At 47.2% G+C, this 26473-nt stretch overlaps 1 pseudogene; it reads right to left on the bottom strand.

Annotated features, from left to right (window-relative positions):
• LOC138821882 (death domain-associated protein 6-like) overlaps positions 1-23958 on the bottom strand; it is a 160832-nt pseudogene extending 136874 nt beyond the window's left edge.
• Positions 23959-26473: the final 2515 nt, after the last annotated feature.

A 26473-nucleotide genomic window follows, 5' to 3' on the forward strand; every position in this document is an offset into this window, starting at 1 on the left:
GATTAGGGTTAGGGTGAGGGCTAGGGTGGGGTTGAGGTTTAGGGTTAGAGTTAGGGTTAGGATTAGGGTTATGGTTAGGGTTAGGTTGAGTGTGAGGGTTAGGGTTAGGGTTAGGATTAGGCTTAGGGTTAGGGTTAGGGTAATGGACAGTGTTAGGATTAGGGTAAGGGATAGTGTGTGGGTTAGGATGAGGGTTAGTTTTAGGATTAGGGTAAGGGAGAAGGCTCTGGTGAGGGTTAGGGTAAGGGTTAGGCTCAGCATGAGGTTGAGGGTGAGGGTTAGGTTTAGAGTGATTGTTAGGTTTATGGTTAGGGTGAGGGTTAGGATGAGGTTTAGGGTTAGGGTGAGGATGATGGTAAGGGTAAATTTGAGATTTACGCTGATGGTGAGGTTTAAGATAAAGGTGAGGGTTAGGATGAGGGTTAGGTTTAGGATTAGGGTAAGGGTGAGGTCTCTGGTGAGGGTTAGGGTAAGGGTCAGGGTCAGCATGAGGTTTAGGGTAAGGGTTAGGGTTAGAGTGAGGGCTAGATTGAGGATTAGGGTTAGGGATAGGGTTAGTGTGAGGTTTAGGGTGAGGATGAGGGTTAGGGTGAGGTTGAGGGTAGTACTTAGGTTTAGGGTGAGGGCTAGTGTGAGGTTTAGGGTTAGAGTTAGAGTTAGTGTTAGGTTTAGGTTTAGGATTAGGGTGAGGGTTAGGGTTAGTGTGAGGGTTAGTCTTAGGGTTAGCGTTAGTGTTTGGGGGAGGATAAGTGTTAGGGTGAGGGTTAGGGTTAGGGTAAGGGTTATGGTTAGGCTGAGGGTTAGAGTTAGATTTATGGTTATTGTTAGGTTTAGGGTTAGGTTTACAGTTATGGTGAGGTTGAGGGTGAGGGTTAGGTTTAGGGTTAGGGTGAGGTTTAGTGTTAGGGTTAGAGTTAGAGTTAGTGTTAGGGTTAGGGTAAGGTTTAGGGGTAGAATTAGGGTTAGGTGAGGGTTAGGGTGAGTGTTAGGGTTAGGGTGAGGGTTATGGTGGGTGTGACAGTAAGAGTAAAGATGAGGGTTAGGATGAGGGTGAGCATTACGATAAAGATGAGGGTAAGCGTTAAGTTTAGTGTTAGGGTGAGGATGAGGATTAGATTGAGGATTAGTGTTAGGGTTAGTGTGAGGTTTAGGGTGAGGATGATAGTTAAGGTTAGTGTGAGCGGTAGTGTTAGCGTTAGGGTTAGTGTTAGGGTGATGGTAAATATTAGGCTTAGGGTTAGGGTTAGGCTGAGGTTTAGGGTTAGGGTTAGGGTTATTGTTAGGGTTAGGTTTATATGGGTACGGTGAGGGTGAGGGTGTGAGTTAGGTTTATGGTTAGGATGAGGTTTAGGTTTCGGGTTCGTGTTAGAGTTAGGCTTAGGGTGAGGGTGAGGTTTAGGGTTAGAGTTAGGGTTAGTGTTAGGGTTAGTGATAGGGTGAGGATTAGGGTTAGGCTTTGGCTTAGGCTTAGTCTTAGGCCGAGCATGAGGGGGAGGGTTAGGGTTTGGGTTAGGGTGAGGTTTAGGGTTAGGATTAGCGTGAGTGTTAGGATGAGTTTTAGGGTTAGGTTTAAGTTTAGGGTGAGGGCTAGGGTGAGGGTTAGGGTGAGGGTTAGGTTTAGGACAGGGTTAGGTATAGGATTTGGGTTAGGGTGAGGGTGAGTGTGAGGGTTAGGGTTGGGTTAGGCTTATTGTTAGGGTGAGGGTTAGGGTTATGTTTTGGGTTAGGGTGAGGGTGAAGGTGAGGATTAGGTTTAGGTTTAGGTTTTGGTATAGGGTTAGGGTTTGTGTTAGGGTTAGGGTTAGGGTTAGGGTTAAGTTACAGTTAGGCTGAGGGTGAGGGTGCGGGTGAGGATTAGGGTTATGGTTAGGGTTAGGGTTAGGGTTATTGTTAGTGATATGGTTAGGATTAAGTTTGCAGTGAGGGTGAAGCTGAGGGTGAGGGTTATGGTTAGGGTGAGGGTTAGGGTTAGGTTTACTGTTATTGTTAGGGTTAGGGTTAGAGTTACAATGAGGTTGAGGGTAAGGGTTTGGGTTAGGGTTAAGGTTAGTATTAGGATTAAGGTTAGGGTTAGGGTTAGGGTGAGGGTGAGGTTTAGGGTTAGAGTTAGTGTTTGGGGGAGGGTTAGGGTGAGGTTTAGGGTTAGGGTTAGTGTTAGGGTTAGGGTGAGGGTGAGGGTTAGGTTGAGGTTTAGGGATAGGGTTACCTTTAGAACTAGGATTAGGGTGAGGGTGAGTGTGAGGGTTAGGTTGAGGGTTAGGCTGAGGCTTAGGGTTAGGTTCAGGGTGAGGGTGGGGGTGAGTATTAGGGTTAGGGTGATGGTTAGGGTTAGGGTTAGGGTTATTGTTAGGGTTAGGGTTACAGTTATGGTGAAGGTGAGGGTGTGGGTGAGGGTTAGGGTTAGGGTTAGGGTGGGGTTTAGGGTTAGGATTAGGGTGAGTGTGAGGGTGAGGTTCAGTGTTAGATATAGGTTTAGGGGGAGGGTTAGGGTGAGGGTTAGGTTTAGGGTTATTGTTAGGGTAAGGGTGAGGTTGAGGGTTAGGTTTAGGCTTAGGGTTAGGGTTAAAGTGAGGTTTATGGTTAGGGTTTGAGTGAGGGTTAGAGTTACTGTGAGGGTGGGGTTGCAGGTGAGTGTGAGGGTTAGATTGAGGATTAGTTTTAGGGTTAGAGTGAGGTTTATTATGAGAACGAGGGTTAGGGTAAGGGTGAGTGCTAGGGTGAGGGTGAGGGTTAGGGATAGGGTTAGGTTGAGGTTTAGGGTTAAGGTGGTGGTTAGGGTTAGTGTGAGGGTTGCTGTTAGTATTAGGGTTAGTTTTAGGGTGAGGTTAAGGGTTAGAGTTAGGGTTCGGGTGAGAGTGAGTTTTAGCTTTAGAGTTAGGGTTGGGGGAGGGTTAGGGTGAGGGTTAGGGTTAGGATTAGTGTTAGTGTTAGGGTTAGGGTTAGGGTGAGGTTGAGTGTGAAGGTTAGTGTTAGGGTTAGGCTTAGGCTTAGGGTTAGGCTGAGGGTGAGGGTGAGGATTAGGGTTAGGGTGAGGTTTAGGGTTAGGATTAGGGTCAGGGATAGGATGAGGTTTAGGGTTAGGATTAGGGTTAGGATGAGGGGTTTAGGATTAGGGTTAGGTTTAGTGTTAGGGTAAGTGTTAGGGTTAGGGTTACAGTGAGGTTGAGGTTTTGGGTTAGGGTGAGGATTAGGTTAGGGTTAGGGTGAGGGTGAGGGTGAGGGTGAGGGTTAGGATTAGGGTTAGGGTTAGGGTTATTGTTAAAGTTATGGTTAAGTTAAGTTTTTGGTGAGGGCGAGGCTGAGGGTGAGGGTTACGGTTAGGGTTAGGGTTAGGGTGAGGGCTTGGGTTAAGTTTAGGGTTATGGTGAGGGTGAGGGTTAGGTTTAGGGTTAGGGATAGGCTTATTGTTAGGGTTAGGGTTAGAGTTATGGTGATTGTGAGGGTGAGGGTGAGGTTTAGGGTTAGGGTGAGGGTGAGGTTTAGGGTTAGAAAAAGGGTTAGGGGGAGAGTTAGGGTTAGGTTTAGTGTTAGGGTTAGGGTTATTGTTAGGGTTAGTGTTAGAGTTATTGTGAGGGTGAGGGTGAGGGTGAGGTTTAGGGTTAGGGTAATGGTGAGATTTAGGGTTAGAGTTAGTGTTAGGGAGACAGTTAGGGTGAGGGTTATCTTAGGTTTAGTGTTAGGGTTTGGGTTAGGGTTAGGGTTAGTTTGAGGTTTAGGGTTAGGTTTAGGTTTAGGTTTAGGATTAGAGTTATGGTGAGAGTGAGTGTGAGGGTTAGGGATAGGTTTAGGCTAAGGCTTAGGGTTAGGCTCTGGGTGAGAGTGGGGTAAGGATTAGATTTTGGCTGATGGTTAGGGTTAGTGTTAGGTTTAGGGTTATGATTAAGGTTAGGGTTAGGATTAAGGTTAGGGTGAGGGCTATGGTAAGGGTGAGGGTTAGTGTGAGGGTTTGGCTTAGGCTTTAGGGTTAGGCTGATGGTGAGATTGAGGGTGAGGGTTAGGGTTAGGGTGATGCTCAGGATTATGGTCAGGGTTAAGGTTAGGATGAGGGTTAGGGTTAGGGTGAGGGTTAGTGTCAGGGTGACGGTAAGGGTAAAGCTGAGAGTTAGGCTGAGAGTGAGGATTAATGTAAGGTCTAGGGTTAGGGTTAGGGTTAGGGTTAGGGTGAGGGTGAGGTTAAGATTGATGCTTAGATTTAGGGTTAGTGTGAGGTTTAGAGTGACGATGAGGGTTAGGGTTAGGGTGAGGGCTAGGTTCAGGGTGAGGGTTAGGGTTAGGCTTAGGGTGAGGTTTAATGTTAGGGTGATGGTTAGGGTTAGTGTGAGTGTTAGTGTTAGGGTTAGGGTTAGTGTTAGGGTGAGGGTAAGTGTTAGTTTGAGGGTTAGGTTTAGGGTGAGGGTTATGGTTAGAATGAATGTTAGGGTTAGGGTTAGGGTTATTGTTAGGGTAGGGTTAGGGTTACATTTATGGTGAGGGTGAGAGTTAGGGTTAGGGTGTGGTTTATGTTTAGGGTTAGGGTTAGAGTTAGGGTTAGGGTGAGGGTGAAGTTTAGGGTTAGATTTAGCGTTAGTGATAGGGTTAGGGTTACGGTGAGGGTCAGTGTGAGGGTGAGGGTTAGGCTTAAGATTAGGGTTAGGCTTAGGCTTACACCAGGCGTGAGTGTGAGGGTTAGCGTTAGGGTTAGGGTGAGGGTTAGGTTTAGGGTTACGGTGAGGGTTAGGGTTAGGGTTAGGGTGAGGGTTAGGATCAGGGTGAGAGTTAGGGTTAGGGTTAGCATTACGATTAGGGGTAGTGTTAGGGTGAGTTCTTGGGTTAGGGTTAGGGTTAGTGTTAGTGATAGTGTTAGGGGTAGGGTTAGGGTGAGGGTGACAGTAAGGGTAAAGGTGAGGGTTAGGGTTAGGTTCAGGTTTAGATTGAAGTTGAGTGTGAGGGTTATGTTTAGGGGTAGGGTTACACTTAGGGTTAGGGTGAGAGTTAGTGTTAGGGTTAGGGGTAGGGTTAGGGTGAAGGTGAGCATTAGGGTTAGGATTAGGATTAGGTTTAAGTTGAGGGTAAGTGTGAGGGTTAGTGTTAGGGTTAGGGTTAGGGTGAGTGTGCGGGTTAGGGTTAGGGTTAGGGTGAGGTTTAGGGTTAGGGTTAGTGTTAGGGGTAGGGTTAGGGTGAGGGTTAGGATGATGGTGAGGGTTAGGGTTAGGGTTAGCATTACGATTAGGGGTAGTGTTAGGGTGAGTGCTTGGGTTAGGCTTTGGTTTAGGATTAGGCTTAGCATTAAGCTGAGGGTGAGGGTGAGGGTTTGGGTTAGGGTGAGAGTTAGGGTGAGGGTGAGGGTTAGGCTTAGGGTTAGGATTAAGATTAGGGTAAGGGTTAGGGTGAGTGTGAGGTTTAGGGTTAGGGTTAAGGTGACAGTATGTATTAGGGTGAGGGTTAGATTTAGTGTGAAGGATATGGTTAGGATGAGGGTTAGGGTTAGGGTTATTTTTAGGGTTAGGATTAGGGTTATGGTTACGGTGAGGGTGAGGGTGAAGTTTAGGTTGAGGTTTAGGTTTAGGGTTAGGGTTAGAGTTAGGGTTAGGGTTAGGGTTAGTGTTAGGTTTATGGTTAGGTTGTGATTTAGGGTGAGGTTGAGGGTTAGGGTTAAGGTTAGGATTAGGACTAGGGTTTAGGTGAGGGTGAGTGTGAGGGTTAGGGTTAGCGTTTGGGTTAGCATTAGAGTTAGGGTGAGGGTGAGGATGAGGGTTAGGGTTAGGGTGAGGGTTGGAGTTAGGGTTAGAGTAACGGTTAGGGTGAGGGTTAGGCTTAGGCTTAGGGTTAGGGTGTTGGTTAGGGTGAGGTTGAGGGTTAGGGTGAGGGTTAGGCTGAGGGTTAGGATTAGGGTTAGTGTTAGGGTTAGAGTTGGGGTTAGGCTTAGGCTTAGTGTTAGGCGGAGGGTGACGGTGAGGGTGAGGTATAGGGTTAGGTGAGGGTGAGGTTTAGGGTTAGATTTAGCATTAGATTGAGAGCTAGTTTGAGGGTTGGGGTTAGGGTTCTTGTTAGGTTTAGGGTGACGGTGTGTGTGAGGGTTATGGTGAGTCTTAGGCTTAGGCTTAAGGCCAAGCGTGAGGTTGAGTGTGAGGTTTAGGGCAAGTGTCAGGGTTAGGGTTCTAGGGTTAGGGTGAGGGTTATGATGAGGTTTAGGGTTAGGATGAGGGTTAGGCTGAGGGCTAGAGTGAGGTGAGGCTTATGGTTAGCGTTAGGGTGAGGTTTAGGGTTTGGGTTATTGTTAGTGTTAGGGTTAGAGTTAAGTTCAGTGTTAGGGTGAGGGTGATGATTAGGTTTAGGGTTAGGGTGAGGTTTAGGGTTAGGGTTAGGGTTAGGGTGAGGGTTAGGGTTAGGATTAGGGTGAGTTTTAGGATGAGGTTTACGGTTAGGATTAGGGTTAGGGTGAGGCTGAGAGTGAGGGTTAGGTCTAGGGTTAGGCTTAGGCTTAGGGTAAGTCTGAGGGTAAGTGTGGGGTTGAGAATTAGGATTAAGGTGATAGTTAGGTTTACGGTTAGTGTTATTGGTTGGGGTAGGGTTAGAGTTACTGTGTGGGTGAGGGTGCGGGTGAGGTTTAGGATTAGAGTTGGGATTAGGGGGAGAGTTAGGGTGAGGTTTACTGTTAGGGTTAGTGTTAGGGTTTGGGTGAGGCTTAGGATTAGTGTTAGGGCTATTATTAGGGTAAGGTTTATGTTTATGGTTATGGTTAGGTTGAGGGTTAGAGTTAGTTTTAGGGTGAGGTTTAGGGTTTGGGTTAGGGTTAGAGTTAGGGTGAGGGTGAGGGTGAGGTTTAGGGTTAGAGTCAGGGTTAGGATCAGCGTTAGGTTGAGGGTTAGGTTTAGGGTTAGGATTAGGGTTAGGGTGAATGTGAGTGTGTGGGTTAGGGTTAGGTTTAGATTTTGGCTTAGGGTTAGGCTGAGGGTGAGGGTCAGGGTTAGGGTTAGTGTTAGGTGTAGGGTTAGGGTTAGGGGTAGGTTAGGGTTAGGGTTAGTGTGAGGGTTAGTGTTAGGGTTAGGGTTAGGGCTAGAATGAGGGTAAGTGTGAGGGTGAGGTTTATGGTTAGGGTGAGTACTATGTTTAGGGTGAGGGTTAGGGTTATTGTTAGGGTTAGGGTTAGGGTTAAAGTTAGGGTTAGGGTGAGGGTGAGATTTAGGGTTAGAGTTAGGGTTAGTGTTACGGTTAAGATGAGGTTTAGGGTTAGGGTTAGAGTTAGGGTGAGGGGTAGGTTTAGGTTTAGGATTAGGTTTAGGGTGAGGGTGAGGGTGGGGCTTAGGTTTAGGGTTAGGGTTAGGCTGAGAGTTAGGGTGAAGGTTAGGGTTAGGGTTTAGGATAGGGTGCAGGTGAGGCTGAGGATTAGGGTAGGTTTAGAGTTAGATTTAGGGTTAGGTTTAGGGTTAGGGTTAGTGTTATGGTTAGGGTTAGGTTTAGGGTTATGGTGAGGGTGAGGGTTAGGGTTAGGCTTAGAGATAGGCTGAGGGTGACTGTGGGGGTGAGGATTAGAGTTAGGGTTAGGCTTAGGGTTAGGGTTATTGTTAGTGTTATGGTTAGGGTTAACTTTGCGGTGAGGGTGAGGCTGCGGATTAGGGTTAGGGTTAGTGTTAGGGTTAGTGTTATTTTTAGGGTTAGGGCTAAAGTTAAGGTGAGGTTGAGAGTGAGGGTGAAAGTTAGCGTTAGGATGAGTTTTAGGGTTAGGCTTAGGGTTAGGGTGAGGGTGAGGTTTAGGGTTAGATTTAGGGTTAGTGTTAGGGTTAGGGTGAGGTTTCGGGTCAGGGTTAGGTTTGGGGTTATGGTGAGGGTGAGGTTTAGAGTTAGAGTTAGGGTTAGGGTGAGGCTGAGGGTGAGGGTTAGGGTTAGGGTTAGTGTTAGGTTTACGGTTAGGATTAGGGTGAGGCTTAGGATGAGGGTGAGGGTTAGGGTGAATTTTAGGTTTAGGATTAGGGTTAGGGTTAGGGTTAGAATTAGCGTTAGGCTTAGGATTAGGCTAAAGGTGAGGTTTAGGGCTAGAGTTAGGGTTACGGACAAGGTTAGTTTTAAGGTTAGGGTTAGGGTTAGGGTTAGGGTGAGAGTTAGGTGGTGTGTTAGGGTTAGGGTTAAGTATAGGATTAGGGTTAGAGTGAGGGGGAGTGTGTGTGTTAGGGTTAGGTTTAGGGTTAGGCTTAGGGTTAGGGTGAGGGTGAGGTTGAGCGTGAGGTTTAGCGTTAGGAGAAGGGTTAAGATGAGGTGTAGGGTTAGGATGAGGGTTAGGGTAAGGGCTAGGGTGAGGGTGAGGTTTAGGTTTATTGTTAGGGTGAAGTTTAGGGTTAGGGTTAGGGTGAGGGTGAGGTTTAGGTTTATAGTTAGGGATAGGGTGAGGCTGATGTTGAGGGTCAGAGTTAGGGTTAGTGTTAGGTGTAGGGTTAGGGTTAGGGTGAGGGTTAGTCTGAGTTTGAGGATGAGGGTTAGGTTTAGGATTAGGATTAGCATTAGTGTTAGAGTGAGTGTGAGTTTTGGGGTTAGGGCTAGGGTTAGGGTTAGGGTTAGGCTGAGGGTTAGAGTAAGGGTGAGGGTTAGGGTTAGGGTGAGCATTAGGGTTAGGGTTATGGGGAGGGTTAGGATGAGGGTTAGGGTTAGGATTCGTGTTATGGTGAGGTCTAGGGTTAGGGTGAGTGTGAGGGTTAGGGTTAGGGATAGGCTTATGCTTAGGGTTAGGTTGAGGGTGAGGGGGGTCAGGATTAGGGTTAGGGTGATGGTTAGATTTAGGGTTACAGGGAGGTTTAGGATGAGGGTTTGGGTTAGGACTAGGGTTAGGGTGAGGTTGAGGTTTAGGGTTAGTGTTAGGGTGAGAGTTATTGTTAGGGTTAGGGTGAGAGTAGGATTCGGGTTAAGTTTAGAGTTAGGGTGAGGCTTATGGTCAGAGTTACGGTGAGGTTGAGGGTTAGGGTTAGGTTGAGGTTTAGGGTTAAAATTAGGGTTAGGGTGAGGGTGACGGTTAGGGTTAGGCTAAGGGTTACGGTGAGGGTGAGGGTTAGGGTTAGGTTGAGGTTTAGGGTTACGATTTGTGTTAGGGTGAAGGCTAGGGTGAGGGTGAGGGTTAGGGTTAGGGTTAGTGTGAGGTTTAGTGTTAGGGTTAGGGTTAGAGTTAGGATTAGTTTGAGGGTGAGGTTTAGGGGTAAAGTTAGTGTTAGGGTCAGGGTTAGGCTTAGGGTGAGGGTTAGTGTGGGGGTGACAGTAAGGGAAAGGTGAGGTTTAGGCTGAGGTGAGGGTTACGGTAAGGGTGAGGGTTAGGGTTAGGGTGAGTGTTAGGGTTAGGTTTAGGGTGAGGGTGTGGGTTAGATTGAGGATTATTGTTAGGATTAGGGTTAGGGCTAGGGTTAGGTTGAGGTTTAGGGTTAGTGTTAGGGTGAGGTTTAGGTTTAGGGTGATGGTTATGGTTAGTGTGAGTATTAGTGTTCGGGTTACGGTTAGTGTTAAGTTGAGGGTAAGTGTTAGGGTGAGGGTTAGGTTTCGGGTGAGGGTAATTTTTAGGGTGAGGGTTAGGGTTAGGGTGTTTTTTAGGGTTAGGGTTAGGGTTACAGTGAGGGTGAGGGTTAGGTTTAGGGTTAGGATCAGGATTAGGGTTAGGGCTAGGGTGCGGGTAAGTGTTAGTGTGAGAGTTAGGGTGAGGGTGAGGGTTATGGTTAGGGTGAGGGTGAGGGTTAGGTTTAGAGTTACCTTGAGCGTGAGTGTTAGGTTTAGGTTGAGGGTTAGGTTTAGGGTTAGGTTTAGGGTTAGTGTGAGGGTTAGTGTTACGGTTAGGGTTAGTGGTAGGGTGAGGATAAGTGTTAGGGTGAGGTTTAGGGTTAGGGTGAGGATTATGTTTAGGGTGAGGGTTAGGGTTATTGTTAGGGTTAGTGTTAGGTTTAGAGTTAGTGTAAGGGTGAGGGTGAGATTTAGTGTTAGAATTAGGGTTAGTGTTAGGGTTAGGGTTAGGGTGCGGGTTTGGCTTAGGCTTAGGCTTAGGCTTAGGCTTAGGCCGAGCTTGAGGGTGAGGGTTAGGATTCACGTTAGGGTGAGTGTTAGGGTTATGTTTAGTGTCAGGTTTAGGATGAGGTTTAGGGTTAGGGTTAGGGTTATGGTGAGGGCTAGGGTGAGGGTTAGGGTGAGGGTTAGGGTTAGGGATAGGGTTAGGTTTAGGATTAGGGTTAGGGTGAAGGTGAGTGTGAGGCTTAGGGTTAGGATTAGGGTTAGGCTTAGAGTTAGGGTGAGGGTTAGGTTTCAGGTTTGAGTTTGGGTGCAGGTGAGGCTGAGGATTAGGGTTAGGTTTAGGGTTAGATTTAGGGGTAGGTTTAGGCTTAGGGTTATTTTTAGTGTTAGGGTTGTGGTGAGGGTTAGGTTTAGGTTTAGTGTTAGGCTGAGGGTGACTGTGGGGGTGAGGATTAGAGTTTGGGTTAGGGTTAGGCTTAGTTTTAGCTTTATGTTTAGTGTTATGGTTAGGGTTAAGTTTGCGGTGAGGGTGAGGCTGAGGTTGAGGGTTAGGGTTAGGGTTAGAGTTAGTGTTATTGTTAGGGTTAGGGCTAGAATTACGGTGAGGTTGAGGGTGAGGATGAAGGTTAGGGTTAGGTTGAATTTTAGGGTCAGGGTTAGGGTCAGGGTGCGGGTGAGGTTTAGGGTTAGAGTTAGGGTTAGTGTTAGGGTTAGGGTGAGGTTGCAGGTTAGGGTTAGGGATGGTGTTATGTGAGGGTGAGGTTTAGTGTTAGAGTTAGGGTTAGGGTGAGGCTAAGGGTAAGCCTTAGGGTTAGGGTTAGTGTTAGGTTTAGGTTTAGGGTTAGGTTGAGGGTTAGGGTTAGAGTTAGGTTTAAGGTTAGGCTTAGGGTTAGGCTGATTGTGAGTGTGAGTGTGAGGGTTAGGGTTAGGATGATGGTTAGGGTTAGGGTTATGGGGAGTGTTAGGATGAATGTTAGGGTTAGGATTAGGGTTAGGGTGAGTTTAGGGTTAGGGTTATGGGGAGTGTTAGGATGAATGTTAGGGTTAGGATTAGGGTTAGGGTGAGGGCTAGGGTGAGGTTGAGTTTTAGGGTTAGGGTTAGGGTTAGGATTAGGGTGAATGTGAGGTTTAGGGTTAGAGTTAGGCTTAAGGTGAGGCTGAGGGTGAGGGTGAGGGTTGGGGTTAGGATTAGGATTAGGGTAAGCGTTAGGATGAGTGTGAGGGGATAAGGCTTAGGGTTACACTGAGGGTGAGGTTGAGGTTGAGAGTAAGGGTTAGGATTAGCGTTAGGGTGAGGGTGAGTGTGTGGTAGGATTAGGCTTAGGGTTAGGGTGAGGGTGAGGTTGAGGGTGAGGGTTAGGGTTCGGGTGATTGTTTGGGTAAGGGTTAGGGGGAGGGTTAGGATGAGGGTTAGGGTCAGGCTTAGGCTTAGGGTTCGGTTGAGGGAGAGGGTCAGGGTGAGGATTAGCTTTAGGTTGAGGGTTAGGTTTATGGTTAGCTTGAGAGTTAGGATTCAGGTTAAGTTTCGGATTAGGGTGAGGGTTAGGGCTAGGTTTAGGGTGAGGGTTAGATTTAGGGTGAGGGTGAGGGTTAGGATGAGGATTAGGGTTAAGATTAGGGTTAGGTTGAGGGATAGGGTGAGGGTGAGGATTAGGGTTAGCGTTAGGGTAAGGTTTAAGGTTAGGGTTAGGTTTAGGGTGAGGGTTAGGTTGACGGTTAGGGTTACGGTGAGGGTAAGTGTTAAGGTTAGGGTGAGGGTGAGTGTTAGCATTAGGGTTAGGGTTAAGATTAGGTTTAGGGTTAGGATTAGTATTATTGTTAGGGTTAGGGTTAGAGTTATGGTGAGTTTGAGGGTGAGGGTGAGGGTTAGGTTTAGGGTTAGGGTGAGGTTTAGGTTTAGGTGTAGGATTAGGGTTAGCGTGATTGTAAGGTTTAGGGTTAGTTGGAGGGTTAGGTCGAGGGTTAGATTTAGGGTTAGTTTTAGGGTTAAGGTTAGGGTGAGCGTTAGGTTGAGGGTTAGGTTGAGGGTTAGTGTTAGAGTTAGGGCTAGGATTGGGGTTAGGGTTAGGGTTAAGATGAGGATTAGGGTGAGTGTTAGGGTTAGGGTAAAGGTGAGGTTTAGGGTGAGGTTTTCGATTAGGGTTAGGGTTAGCGTTAGATTGAGGTTTAGGGTTAGGGTTTGGGTTAGGCTTAGAGTTACTGTGAGGGTGACGGTCCAGGTGAGTGTGAGGGTTAGGGTTAGGTTTAGGGTTAGGCTTAGGGTTAGGCTTAGGATTAGGCTTAGGGTGAGGGTGCGGATGAGGGTTAGGGTTAGGGTGAGGGTTAGTTTTAGGGTTATGGGGAGGGTTAGGATGAGGGTTAGGGTTAGGATTAGGGTTAGGGTGAGGGCTAGGTTGAGGGTGAGTTTTAGGGTTACGGTTAGGGTGAGGTTTAGGGTTAGGTTTTGGGATAGGGTTAGAGTTACTGTGAGGGTGAGGGTGCGGGTGAGTGTGAGGGTGAGGGTAGGTTTAGGGTTAGTGTTAGGGTGAGAGTTAGGGTTCAGGCTAAGTTTAGAGTTAGGTTGAGGGTTAGGGTTAGGCTTAAGTTGAGCGTGAGGGTTAGGGTTAGTTTGAGGGTTAGGGTTAGGTTTAGGGTTAGGGTGAGTTTCAGAGTTAGGGTTAGGGTGAGGGTTAGGATGAGCTTTAGAGTTAGGATTAGGGTTAGGTTGAGGGTTAGGGTTTGGATTAGGGTTAGGGTGAGTGTGAGGTTTAGAGTTAGAGTTAGTGATAGGGGGAGGTTTAGGTTGAGGTTTAGGGTTAGGGTTATTGTTAGGTTAGGGTTAGGGTGAGGGTTAGGGTTAGGATTAGAGTCAGGGTGAGGGTGAGGGTTAGGTTTAGTGTTAGAGTTAGGGTTAGGGTTAGGGATAGGATTAGGGTTACGTTGAGGGTCAGTGTGCATGTTAGGGTTAGGTTTAGGCTTAAGCTAAGGGTTAGGCTGAGGGTGAGTTTGAGAGTGAGGGTTAGGGTTAGGGTGAGGGTTAGGGTTAGGTTTAGGGGGAGTATGAGGATGAGGGTCAGGGTTAGGTTTAGTTTTAGGGTAAGGGCTAGGGTGAGGGTGAGGTTTAGGGTTGGGGTTAGGGTGAGATTTAGGTTTAGGGTTTGTGTTAGGGTTAGGTTTAGTTTGAGGTTTAGGGTTAGAGTTAGGGTTAGGGTATGGTTGAGGGTGCGGTTTAGTGTTAGGGTTAGTGTTAAGGTTAGGTTGAGGGTTAGGGTGAGGGTGAGGTTTAGGGTAAGGATTAGGATTAGGATTAGGGTTAGGGTTAGGGTGAGTGTGAGGGTTAGGGTTAGGTTTAGGGTTAGGCTTAGGGTGAGGGTGAGGGTGAGCGTGAGTGTTAGGGTTAGGTTGATTGTTAGTTTTGGGTTTAGTGTGAGAGTTAGCATTCGGTTGTTTAGGGTTAGGGTGAGGATTAGGGTTAGCGTGAGTGCTAGGGTGAGGGTGAGGGTTAGGGTTAGTGTAAGGGTAAGGTTTATGATTAGGGTTAGGATTCGGGTCAGGGTTAGGGTTAGACTTATGGTTAGGGTGAGGGTGAGTGTTAGGATTAGGTTTAGGATTAGGGTTAGGGTTAGGTTTAGGGTTAGGATTATTGTTAGGGTTAGGGTTAGGTTTATACGGTTACTCTGAGGGTGAGGGTGTGGGTTAGGGTTAGGTTTAGGATGAAGTTTATTTTTGGGGTCAGGGTTAGAGATAGGGGTAGGGTGAGGGTGAGGTTTAGCGTTAGAGTTAGCGTTAGTGTTAGGGTTAGGAATAGGGTGAGGGTTAGGGTAAGGCTTAGGCTTAGGCTTAGGCCTAGGCCAAGCATGAGGTGGAGGGTTAGGGTTCGGGTTATGTTGAGGTTTAGGGTGAGGGTTCGGATGAGGTTTAGGGTTAGGATTAAGTTTACGGTGAGGGCTAAGGTGAGGGTTAGGGTAAGGGTTAGGGTTAGAATAGGGTTAGGTTTAGGATTTGGTTTAGGGTGTGGGTGAGTGTGAGGGTTAGGTTTGGGTTAGGCTTAGGGTTAGGGTGAGGGTTAGGGTTATGTTTTGGGTTAGGGTGAGGGTGAGGCTGAGGATTAAGTTTAGGTTTAGGGTTTGGTTTAGGGTTAGGGTATGTGTTAGGGTTAAGGTTAGGGTTACGGTTAATGTGAGGGTTTGGGTTAGGGTTAGGGTTAGAATTAAGTTAGGGTTAGGCGGAGGGTGAGGGTGGGGGTGAGGATTAGGGTTATGGTTATGGTTAGGGTTTGGGTTAGGGTTATTGTTAATGTTATGGTTAGGGTTAAGTTTGCAGTGAGGGGGAGGCTGAGGTTGAGGGTTATGTTTATGGTTAGGGTTTGGGTTAGGGTTACTGATATGGTTAGGGTTAGGGTTAGAGTTACAGTGAGGTTAAGGGTGAGGGTGAGGGTTAGGGACAGTGTTAGGTTTAGGATTAGGGTTAGGGTTAGGGTTAGGATTAGTGTGAGGTTTAGGGTTAGACTTAGGGTTTGGGGGATGGTTAGCGTGAGGTTTAGGTTAGGGTTAGACTTAGGGTTAGTTTGAGGGTGAGGGTTAGGTTGAGGTTTAGGGATAGTGTGAGGGTTAGGGTTAGGGTAAGGCTTAGGGTTAGGCTGAGAGTGAGGGTGAGGGTGAGGTTTAGGGTTAGTGTGAGGGTTAGGGTTTTGTTGCGGATTACAGTGAGGGTTAGGTTTAGGCTGAGGGTTAGACTGGGGGTGAGGATTAGGGTTAGGGTTATGTTTAGGGTTGGAGTTAGGGTTATTGTTAGGGTTAGGTTGAGGCTGAGGTTTAGTGTTAGGTTTAGGGTTAGGGTTAGAGTGAGGTTTAGTGTTAGGGTTTGGGTTAGGGTTAGAATGAGGGTGAAGTTATGGTTAGGGTGAGTGTTAGGCTTAGGGTGAGGGTTAGGGTGGGGTTGATGATAAGGGTAAAGGTGAGAGTTAGGCTGAGGGTGATGGTTACCGTAAGGGTTATGGTTAGGGTTAGGGAGAGGGATAAAGTTAGGGTTAGGGGAGGGTGAGGGGTAGTTTGAGGATTAGTGTTAGGGTTAGTGTGAGATTTAGCGTGAGGATGAGGTTTAGGGTTAGGGAGAAGCCTAGGGTGAGGGTGAGGGTTAGGGATAGTGTTCGGGTGAGGTTTATGGTTAGGGTGATGGTTAGGGTTAGTGTTAGGTTGAGGTATAGTGTTAGGTTTAGGGTTAGGATTAATGTTAAGATTAGGCTTAAGGTGAGAGTTAGGGTGAGTGTGAGGATTAGGGTTAGGGTTAGGGATAGGCTTAGGGTTAGGCTGAGGGTGAGAGTTATTGTTAGGATGAAGGTTAGGGTTAGGGTTAGGGTGAAAGTTAGGATTCAGGTTAAGTTTAGGGTTAGAGTGAGGATTAGGGTAAGGGTTACAGGGACCATGAGGATTAGGGTTAGTTTGAGGGTTACGGTAAGGGTTAGGGTTAGGGTGAGGGTGAGGGTGAGGGTTAGGTTTAGTGTTAGAGTGAGGGTTAGGATGAAGGTTTGGGTTAGGATTAAGGTTAGGGTGAGGGTTAGGGTGAGGGTGAGGTTTAGGGTTAGGATTAGGGTGCGGTTTAGGGTTAGGTTTAGGGTTAGGGATAGGGTGAGGCTGAGAGTTAGGGTTAGGGTGAGGCTGAGGGTTAGGTTTAGGGTTAGTGTTAGTGTTAGAGTTAGGGTTACTGTGAGGGGGAAGGAGAGGTTGAGGATTAGGTTTAGTGTTAGGATTAGGGTAAGTTATAGAGTTAGGGTTACAGTGACCGTGAGTGTTAGGGTTAGGTTGAAGGTTAGGGTTAGGCTAATGATTAGGGTGAGGGTGAGGGTGACGGTTAGGGTTAGGGTAAGTCTTAGGGATAGGGTTAGGTTGAGAGTTAGGGTTCGAGTTAAGTTTAGTGTTAGGGTGATTGTTAATTTTAGGATTACGGTGAGCATGAGGGTTAGGGTTAGGTTGAGGGTTAGGGCTGGCTTAGGATTAGGGTGAGGATTAGGGTTAGGGTAAGGGTGAGGTTTAGGATGAGGTTTTCGATTAGGGTTAGGGTTAGGGTTAGAATGAGGTTTAGGGTTAGGGTTTGGGTTAGGCTTAGAGTTACTGTGAGGGTGTGGTTGCAGGTGAGTGTGAGGGTTAGGGTTAGGCTTAGGATTAGGCTGAGGGTGAGGGTGCGGATGAGGGTTAGGGTTAGGGTGAGGGTTAGTTTTAGGGTTATGGGGAGGGTTAGGATGAGGGTTAGCGTTAGGATTAGGGTTAGGGTGAGGGCTAGGTTGAGGGTGAGTTTTAGGGTTAGGGTTAGGGTGAGGTTTAGGGTTAGGGTTTGGGATAGGGTTAGAGTTACTGTGAGGGTGAGGGTGCGGGTGAGTGTGAGGTTGAGGGTGAGGTTTAGGGTTAGTGTTAGGGTGAGAGTTAGGGTTCAGGTTAAGTTTAGGGTTAGGTTGAGAGTTAGGGTTAGGCTTACGTTGAGTGTGAGGGTTAGGGTTAGGTTGAGGGTTAGGGTTAGGTTTAGGGTTAGGGTGAGTTTCAGAGTTAGGGTTAGGGTGAGGGTTAGGATGAGGTTTAGAGTTAGGATTAGGGTTAGGTTGAGGGCTAGGGTGAGGGTGAGTGTTAGAGTTAGTGTTAGGGTGAGGTTTAGGGTTAGGGTTAGGGTTAGGGTTAGGTTGAGGTTTAGGGTTAGAGTTAGGGTTGGGGGAGGGTTAGGTTGAGGGTTAGTGTTAGGTTTAGTGTTAGGTTAGGGTTAGGGTGAGGGTTAGGGTTAGGATTAGGGTCAGGGTGAGGGTGAGGGTTAGGGATAGGTTTAGAGTTAGGGTTAGGGTTAGGGATAGGATTAGGGTCAGGTTGAGGGCCAGTGTGTGTGTTATGGTTAGGTTTAGGCTTAAGCTTAAGGTTAGGCTGAGGGTGAGTTTGAGAGTGAGGGTTAGGATTAGGGTGAGGGTTAAGGTTAGGTTTAGGGGGAGTGTGAGGTTGACAGTCAGGTTTAGGTTTAGTGTTAGTGTAAGGGCTAGGGTGAGGGTGAGGTTTAGGGTTGGGGTTAGGGTGAGGTTTAGGTTTAGGGTTTGTGTTAGGGTTAGGTTTAGTGTGGGGTTTACGATTAGAATTAGGGTTAGGGTATGCCTGAGCGTGAGGGTTAGGGTTAGGGTTTTTGTTAGGGTTAGGGTGAGGGTGAGGTTTAGGGTTAGGGTTAGGATTACTATTAGGGTTAGGGTAAGGGTGAGTGTGAGGGTTAGGGTTAGGGTTAGGGTTAGGCTTAGGGTGAGGGTGAGGGTGAGGGTTAGGGTTAGGTTGAGGGTTAGGTTTAGGTTTAGTGTGAGAGTTAGCATTTGGTTAAGTTTAGGTTTATGGTTAGGATTAGGGTTAGGATTAGGGTTAGGGTGAGTGCTAGGGTTCAGGTGAGGGTTAGGGTTAGTGTTAGGGTAAGGTTTATGGTTAGGGTTAGGGTTTGGGTGAGGGTTAGGGTTAGGTTTAGGGTTAGGATGAGGTTGAGTGTTAATATTAAGTTTAGGATTAGGGTTAGGGTCAGGTTTAGGGTTAGGATTAGAGTTATTGTTAGAGTTAGGGTTAGAGTTATGGTAAGGTGAGGGTGAGGGTTAGTAATAGGATTAGTGTTAGGGTTAGGGTGAGTGTGAGGTTTAGGGTTAGAGCTAGGGTTAGGCTAAGTTTTAGGCTGAGGGTGAGGGTGAGGGTGTGGATTATTGTTAGGGTGAGGGTTAGGGTTTTTGTTACGGTGAGGGTTAGGATGAGGGTTTGGTTTAGGATTAGGTTTAGGGTGAGGGCTATGTTGAGGATGAGGTTTAGGTTTAGGATTAGGGTGAGGTTTAGAGTTAGGGTTAGGGTTAGGGTGAGGCTGAGAGTTAGGGTTAGGTTGAGGCTGAAGTTTAGGTTTAGGGTTAGTGTTAGTGTTAGAGTTAGGGTTATGATGAGGCTGAGGGAGAGGGTGAGGGTTAGGCTTAGTGTTAGGATTAAGATTAGGGTAAGGTATTGGGTGAGTGTGAGGGTTAGGGTTACGTTGACCGTGAGTGTTAGGGTTAGGTTGAGGGTTAGGGTTAGGCTTATGATTAGGGTGAGGTTGAGTGTGAAGGTTAGGGTTAGGGTAAGTCTTAGGGATAGGGTTAGTTTGAGAGTTAGGGTTCGAGTTAAGTTTAGTGTTAGGGTGATTGTTAGTGTTAGGATTACGGTGAGCATGAGGGTTAGGGTTAGGTTGAGGGTTAGGGTTAGGCTTAGGATTAGGGTGAGCGTTAGGGTTAGGGTAAAGTTGAGGTTTAGGGTGAGGTTTTCGATTAGGGTTAGGGTTAGGGTTAGAGTGAGGTTTAGGGTTAGGGTTTGGGTTAGGCTTAGAGTTACTGTGAGGGTGAGGGTGCAGGTGAGTGTGAAGGTTAGGGTTAGGTTTAGGGTTAGGCTTAGGGTTAGGCTTAGGATTAGGCCGAGGGTGAGGGTGGGGATGAGGGTTAGGGTTAGGGTGAGGGTTAGTTTTAGGGTTATGGGGAGGGTTAGGATGAGGGTTAGGGTTAGGATTAGGGTTAGGGTGAGGGCTAGGTTGAGGGTGAGTTTTAGGGTTAGGGTGAGGGTGAGGTTTAGGGTTAGGGTTTGGGATAGGGTTAGAGTTACTGTGAGAGTGAGGGTGCGGGTGAGTGTGAGAGTGAGGGTGAGGTTTAGGGTTAATGTTAGGGTGAGAGTTAGGGTTCAGGTTAAGTTTAGGGTTAGGTTGAGTGTTAGTGTAGGCTTAAGTTGAGCATGAGGGTCAGGGTTAAGTTGAGGGTTAGGGTTAGGTTTAGGGTTAGGGTGAGTTTCAGAGTTAGGGTTAGGGTGAGGGTTGGGATGAGGTTTAGAGTTAGGATTAGGTTTAGGTTGAGGGCTAGGGTGAGGGTGAGAGTTAGGTTTAGTGTTAGGGTGAGGTTTAGGTTTAGGGTTAGGTTAGGGTTAGGTTGAGGGTTAGAGTTTCGATTAGGGTTAGGGTGAGTGTGATGTTTAGGGTTAGAATTAGGGTTAGGGGGAGGGTTAGGTTGAGGGTTAGGGTTAGGGTTAGTGTTAGGTTAGGGTTAGGGTGAGGGTTAGGGTTAGGATTATGGTCAGGGTGAGGGTGAGGGTTAGGTTTGGGGTCAGAGTTAGGGTTAGGATTAGGGATAGGATTAGGGTTAGGGTGAGTGTCAGTGTGTTTGTTAGGGTTAGGTTTAGGCTTAAGCTTAGGGTTAGGCTGAGGGTGAGTTTGAGAGTGAGGGTTAGGGTTAGGTTGAGGGTTAGTGTTAGGTTTAGGGGGAGTGTGAGGATGAGGGTCAGGGTTAGGTTTAGTGTTAGTGTGAGGGCTAGGGTGAGGGTGAGGTTTAGGGTTTAGGGTTTGTGTTAGGGTTAGGTTTAGTGTGAGGTTTAGTGTTAGAGTTAGGGTTAGGATAAGGCTGAGGGTGAGGGTTAGGGTTACGGTTCGTGTTAGGGTTAGGTTGAGGGTTAGGGTGAGGGTGAGTTTTAGGGTTAGGGTTAGGATTAGGATTAGGGTTAGGGTTAGGGTGAGTGTGAGGGTTAGGGTTAGGGTTAGCGTTAGGCTTAGGGTGAGGGTGAGGGTGAGGGTGAGAGTTAGGTTTAGGTTGAGGGTTAGGTTTAGGTTTAGTGTGAGAGTTAACTTTAGGTTTAGTTTAGGTTTAGGGTGAGGATTAGGGTTAGGATTAGCGTTAGGGTGAGTGCTAGCTTGAGGGTGAGGGTTAGGGTTAGTTTTAGGGTAAGGTTTATGGTTAGGGTTAGGGTTCGGGTGAGGGTTAGTGTTAGGATTAGGGTTAGGTTGAGGGTGAGTGTTAGGATTAGGTTTAGGATTAGTGTTAGGGTTTGGTTTAGGGTTGGGATTAGTGTTATTGTTAGAGTTAGGGTTAGAGTTATGGTGAGGGTGAGGGTGAGGGTTAGGAATAGGATTAGTGTTAGGGTTAGGGTGAGTGTGAGGTTTAAGGTTAGGGTTAGGGTTAGGCTAAGTTTTAGGCTGAGGGTGATGGTGAGGGTGCGGATTATTGTTAGTGTGAGGGTTAGGGTTATTGTTAGGGTGAGGGTGAGGATGAGGTTTAGAATTAGTATTAGGGTTAGGTTGAGGGGTAGGGTGAGGGTGAGAGTTAGGGTTAGTGTTAGGGTGAGGTTTAGGGTTAGGGTTAGGGTTAGGTTGAGGGTTAGTGTTTGGATTAGGGTTAGGGTGAGTGTGAGGTTTAGGGTTAGAGTTAGGTTTAGGGGGAGGGTTAGGTTGAGGGTTAGAGTTAGGGTTAGTGTTAGTGTTAGGGTTAGGGTTATTGTTAGTGTTATGGTTAGGGTTAAATTTGCAGTGAGGTTGAGGCTAAGGTTGAGGGTTATGATTAGGGTTAGGGTGAGTGTTAGGGTTACTCTTATTTTTCGGTTTAGGGTTAGAATTACAGTGAAGTTGAGGGTGAGGGTGAGGGTTAGGGTTAGAATGAGGTTTAGTATTAGGGATAGGGTTAGGGTGAGGGTGAGGTTTAGGGTTAGAGTTAGGGTTTGGGGGAGGGATAGGGTGAGGTTTAGGGTTAGGGTTAGTGTTAGGGTTAGGGTGAGTGTGAGGGTTAGTTTGAGATTTTGGGATAGGGTTACGTTTAGGTTTAGGTTTAGGGTGAGCGTGAGTGTGTGGGTTAGGTTGAGGGTTAGACTTAGGCTTAGGTTTAGGGTAAGGGTCAGGGTGGTGGTGAGGATTAGGGTTAGGGAGATGGTTAGGGTTAGGGTTAGTGTTATTGTTAGGGTAAGGGTTAGAGTTATGATGAGGGTGAGGGTGCTGGTGAGAGTTAGGGTTAGGGTTAGTGTGGGATTTAGGGTTAGGGTGTGAGTTAGGGTTAGAGTTACTGTGAGGGTGAGGGTGCGGTTGAGTGTGAGGGTTAGGGTTAGTTTTAGGGTTAGGATTAGGCTAAGGGCTAGGGAGACGTTTAGGGTTAGGTTTGTAGTGAGATTTAGGGGTAGGGTTAGATTTAGGGTTAGGGTGATGTGAGGTTTAGGGTTAGATTTAGGGTTAGGGTGAGGCTGAGGGTGAGGGTTAGGGTTAGGATTAGTGTTAGGGTTAGGTTAGGGTTAGGGTGAGGTTAGGGGGAGGGGGAGGTTTAGGGTTAGGGTTAGGATTAGTGTTAGGGTTTGGGTGAGTGTGAGGGATAGGGTTAGGGTTATTGTTAGGGTGAGGGTTAGGGTTAGGGTTAGGGTGAGAGTTAGGGCTCTGATAAGTTTAGGGTTAGGGTGAGGATTAGGGTTAGGATTAGGTTTAGGTTTGGGGCTAGGGTGATGGTGAGGGTGAGGGTTAGTTTTAGGGTAAGGTTTACGGATAGGGTTAGGGTTTGGGTGAGGGTTAGGATGAGGGTTAGCGTTACGGTGAGGGTGAGGGTTATGGGTAGGTTGAGGGTTAGGTTTAGGATTAGGGTTAGGGTGAGTGTGAGTGTTAGGATTATTGTTAGGTTTAGGATTTGGATTAGGGTTAGGGTGAGTGTGAGGTTTAGGGTTAGGGTTAGGGTTAGGCTTAGGTTTAGTCTGAGGGTGATGGTGAAGGTGAGGGTTATTGTTAGGGTGAGGGTTAGGGTTAGGGTTAGGGTGAGAGTTAGGGTTCGGGTTAAGTTTAGGGTTAGAGTGAGGTTTAGGGTAAGGGTTACAGTGTGGGTTAGGGTTAATGTTAGTGTGAGTTGTAGGATGAGGGTTAGGGTTAGGATTAGTCTTAGAATGAGGGCTAGGGTGAGGGTGAGGTTTAGGGTTAGGGTTAGGGTGACGTTTAGGTTTAGGTTTAGGGTTAGGGTAAGGATGAGGGTAAGGTTTAATGTTAGAGATAGGGTTAGGGTGAGGCTGAGGGTGAAGGTTAGGGTTAGTGTTAGTGTTAGATTTAGGGTTTTGGTGAGTGTTAGCCTTGGTGTTAGGAATAGGATTAGAGTAAGGGTTAGGGTGAGTGTAAGGGTTAGTGTCACGGTGAGCTTGAGTGTTAGGGTTAGGTTGAGGGTTAGGGTTAGGCTTACGATTAGGGTGAGGGTGAGAGTGAGGATTAGGGTTAGGGTAAGGGTTAGGGGTAGGGTTAGAGTGAGAGTTAGGGTTCGAGTTTAGGGTTAGGGTGTGATTTAGGGTTAGGATTACGTTGAGTTTGAAGGTTAGGCTTAGTTTGAGGGTTAGGGTTAGGCTTAGGATTAGGGTGAGGGTTAGGGTTAGGGTTAGGCTGAGGTTTAGGGTGAGGTTTTGGATTACGGTTAGGGTTAGTGTTAGGGTGAGGGTGAGGTTTTGGGTTAGAGTTAGGTTTAGGGGCAGGGTTAGGGAGAGTTTTTGGGTTAGAGTTAGTGTTATGGTTAGGGTGAGGGTTAGGGTTTGGGTTAGGGTTATTGTTAGTGTTATGGTTAGGGTTAAGTTTGTGGTGAGGGCGAGGCTGAGGGTGGGAGTTATGTTTATTGTTAGGTTTAGAGTGAGGTTTAGGGTTAGGGTTAGGGTAAGGGTTAGGGTGAGTGTGATTTTTAGGGTTAGATTTAGGGTTTGGGTTAGGACTAGGGTTAGGGTGGGGGTTAGGGTGAAGGCTAGGGTGTCGTTGAGTGTTATGGTAAGTGTTAGGGTTAAGGTTAGGGTGAGGGTTAGGTTGAGGTTAAGGGTTAGGGTTAGGGTTAGTGTTAGGGTGAGGGTTAGTGTGAGGGTTAGGCTTAGGATTAGGCTTAGGCTTAGGGTAAGGCTGAGAGTGAGTGTGGGGGTGTGGATTAGGGTTAGGGTGATTGTTAGGTTTAGGCTTAGGGTGAGGGTTAGGATGAGAGTTAGGGTTAGGATTAGGATTAAGGTGAGGGCTTCGGTGAGGGTGAGGGTTAGGGTAAGTGTTAGGCTTAGGCTTAGGGTTAGGCTGAGAATGAGGTTGAGGGTGAGGGTTAGGGTTAAGGTGAGATTTAGTGTTAGGGTTACGGTTAGAGTTAGGATTCGGGTGAGGGTGAGGTTCAGGGGTAGAGTTAGGGTTAGGTTGAGTGTTAGGCTTAGGGTGACGGTTAAGGTGGGAATGATGGTAAGGTAAAGGTGAGGGTTAGGCTGAGTGTGAGGGTTATTGAATGGGTTAGCGTTAGTGTTATGGGGAGGGATAGGATTAGGCTGAGTGTGAGGGTGAGGGTTAAATTGAGGATTAGTGTTAGGGTTCGTGTGAGGTTTAGGTTGAGGATGAGGGTTAGGGTTAGGATAAGGCCTAAGGTGAGGATGAGGGTTACGGTTAGTGTTAGGGTGAAGTTTAGGGTTAGGGTTAGGGTTTGGATTAATGTTAAAGATAGGCTTAATGTGAGGGTTAGGGTGAGGGTGAGGTTTAGGGTTAGGGTTAAGATTAGGATTAGGTTTAGGGTTAGGATAAGTGTGACTTTTAGGGTTAGGGGTAGGGTTAGGCTTAGGGTTAGGATTAGGGTGATGGTGAGGGTGAGGGTTATTGTTAGGGTGAGGGTTAGGCTTAGGCTTAGGGTGAGAGATAGTGTTCCGGTTATGTTTAGGTTTAGAATGAGTATTGGGTAAGGGTTACAGTGAGGGTGAGGGTTAGTGTTAGGTTGAGGTTTCGGGTTAGGGTTTGGTTTAGGGTGAGGGTGAGGGTGAGGGTAAGGGTTAGGGTTAGTGTTAGGGTAAGGGTTAGGATGAGGGTTAGGGTTAGGATTAGGGTTAGGTTTAGGGTTAGATTTAAGGTTAAGTTGAGGGTGAGGGTGAGGTTTAGGGTTAGGGTGGGGGTTAGGGTTAAAGTTATTGTTAGGGTTAGGGTTAGAGTTAAGGTTAGGGTGAGTGTGAGGGTGAGGGTTAGGTTTAGGGTGAGCTGTACGGTGAGGTTTAGGGTTAGGGTTAGGGTTAGAGTTAGCGTGAGGGTGAGGTTTAGGGGTAGAGTTAGGGTTAGGGGGAGGGTTAGAGTCAGGTTTAGGTTTAGGGTTTGGGTGAGGATGAGGGTTAGCTTGAGTTTTAGGGATATGGTTAGGTTTAGGATTAGGTATCATGTGAGGGTGAGTGTGAGGGTTAGGGTGATGGTTAGGCTTAGGGTGAGGGTTAGGCTGAGGGTGAGGGTGGGGGTGACGATTAGGGCTAGGGGCATAGTAAGGGTTAGGGTTAGTGTTATTGTTAGGGTTAGAATTGGAGTTACTGTGAGGGTGAGGTTGGCGGTGAGGGTTAGGGTTAGGGTTAGGGTGGGGTTTAGGTTTAGGGTTAGTGTTAGGTTAGTGTGAGGTTGAGGGTTAGGTTGAGGTTTAGGGTTAGGGTTAGGGTTATTGTGAGGGTAGGGTTAGGGTTAGAGTTAGTGTTAGGGTTACGGTAAGTGTTAGGGTGAGGGTTTGGGTTAGGGTGAGGGTTCTGTTTAGGGTGAGTGTTAGAGTTAGGTTTATTGTTAGGGTTAGGGTTAGGGTTAAGTTTACGTTGAGGGTGAGGATTAGGGTTGGGGTTAGGATGAGGTTTAGGTTTAGGGTTAGTGTTACAATTAGGGTTAGGGTGAGAGTGAGGTTTAAGGTTAGAGTTAGGGTTAGTGTTAGGGTTAGAGTGAGGGCTAGGGTGAGGATTGGGGTAAGGGTGAGGGTGAGGGTTAGGATGAGGTTTAGGGTTAGGATTAGCGTTAGGGTTAGGGCTAGGGTAAGGGTTAGGGTTAGGGTTTGGGTTAGGGTGAGGTTGAGGCTGAGGATTAGGGTTTGGTTAAGTGTTAGGTTTAGGGTTAGTTTTAGCGTTAGGTTTTGGCTGAGGTTGAGGGTGGTGGTGAGGATTAGGGTTAGGTTTACGGTTCTGGTTATTGTTAGTGTTATGGTTAGGGTTAATTTTGCAGTGAGGTTGAGTTTGAGGTTGAGTGTTATGGTTAGACATTGGGTTATGGTTAGGGTTATTGTTATGGTTAGGGTTAGGTTTACAGTTACGGTGAGCTTGAGGGTGAGGGTGAGAGTTAGGGTTAGGATGAGGTTTAGGGTGAGATTTGGGGTTAGGTTTAGGGTGAGTGTGAGGTTTAGGGTTAGAGTTAGTTTTAGGGGGCGGGTTAGGGTGAAGTTTAGGGTTAGGGTTAGTGTTAGGGTTAGGGAGAGCGGCAGGGTTAGGATGTGGTTTAGGGATAGGTTTAGGGTTAGGATTAGGGTTAGGGTGTGGGTGAGTGTAAGGGTTAGGGTGTAAGGGTTAGGCTTAGGCTTAGGGTTAGGCTGAGAGTGAGGATGAGGGTGAGATTTAGGGTTAAAATTAGGGTGGGTTTTAGGGTTAGGGTTAGGGTTTGGGTGAGGGTGAGGTTTCAGTTTAGATATAGGGTTAGGTGGGTGGTTAGGGTGAGGGTTATGGTTAGGGTTAGTTTTAGGGTTAGGGTGAGGGTGAGGGTTAGGTTTAGGGTTAGGATTAGGTTTAGGGTGAGGGTGAACGTGTGTGTTAGGGTTAGGTTTAGGGTTAGGCTTAGGATTAGGCTGAGGGTGAATTTGAGGTTGAGGGTTATGGTTAGGGTGAGGGTTAGTGTTCGGGTTAAGTTTAGGGTTAGGGTGAGGGTTGGGGTAAGGGTTATGGTGAGGGCGAGGGTTAGCGTTAGGTTGAGTGTTAGGGTTAGGGTTAGGGTGCGTGTGAGGGTGAGGGTTAGGGTTAGGGTGAGGTTTAGGATGAGTGTTAGGGTTAGAGTTAGATTTAGGTTGAGTCTGAGGGTGAGGGTTAGGGTGAGGGTTAGTGTTAGATTTAGGGTTAGGGTGAGGGTGAAGGTGAGGGTGAGGGTTAGGGTTAGGGTTAGGGCGAGGTTTAGGGTTAGTGTTATGATTAGGGTTAGGATGAGGGTGAGGTTTAGGGGTAGAGTTAGGGTTAGGGTGAGGGTTAGGGTGAGGGTTAGGGTTAGGGTGAGGGTTAGGGAGGGGGTGATGTTGAGAGTAAATGTGAGGTTTAGGCTGAGTGTGAGTTTTACCATAAGGGTGATGGTTAGTGTGAGGATGAGGGTTAAGGTTAGCGTGAGTGTTAGGGTGAGGGTGAAGGTTAGGGTTAGGGTGAGGGTTAGGGTTAGGTTTAGGGAGAAAGATAGGGTTTGGGTTAAATTTAGGGTTAGGGTTAGGGTTCGGGTGAGGGCTAGGGTTAGTATGAGGGTTAGGATGAGGATTAGGGTTATGATTAATGTTAGGATGTGGGCTAGGGTGATGGTGATTTTTAGGGTTAGTGTTTGGGTGAGGTTTAGTGTTAGGGTTAGGGTTAGGGTGAATGTTAGGATGAGAGTTAGTGTTAGGATTAGGGTTATGGTGAGGGTGAGGGTTAGAATTAGGTGTAGGGTGAGGGTGAGTGTTAGGATTAGGGTTAGTGTTAATTTAGGTTTAGGATTAGTGTTATTGTTAGGGTTAGGGTTAGACTTACAGTGAGGGTGAGGGTGAGGGTGAGGGTTAGGGTTAGGGTGAGGGTTAGGATTGGGGTTATGGGGAGGGTTATGATGAGGGTTAGGTTTAGGATTAGGTTTAGGGTGAGGGTTATGCTTACGGAAGTGTGAGGGTTAGGGTTAGGGTTAGGATTAGGGTTAGGGTTAGGGTGATTGTTAGGGTTAGGGTTAGGGTTATGGTTACGGTGAGGGTGAGGGTTAGGGTTAAGTTTAGGGTGAGGTTTTTAGTGTTAGGGTTAGGGTTGGAGTTAGG

The sequence above is a fragment of the Dipodomys merriami genome, unplaced genomic scaffold (assembly GCF_024711535.1).
Source record: "Dipodomys merriami isolate MVZ:Mamm:240054 unplaced genomic scaffold, mDipMer1.0.p SCAF_95, whole genome shotgun sequence".
Classification (NCBI taxonomy): domain Eukaryota; kingdom Metazoa; phylum Chordata; class Mammalia; order Rodentia; family Heteromyidae; genus Dipodomys; species Dipodomys merriami.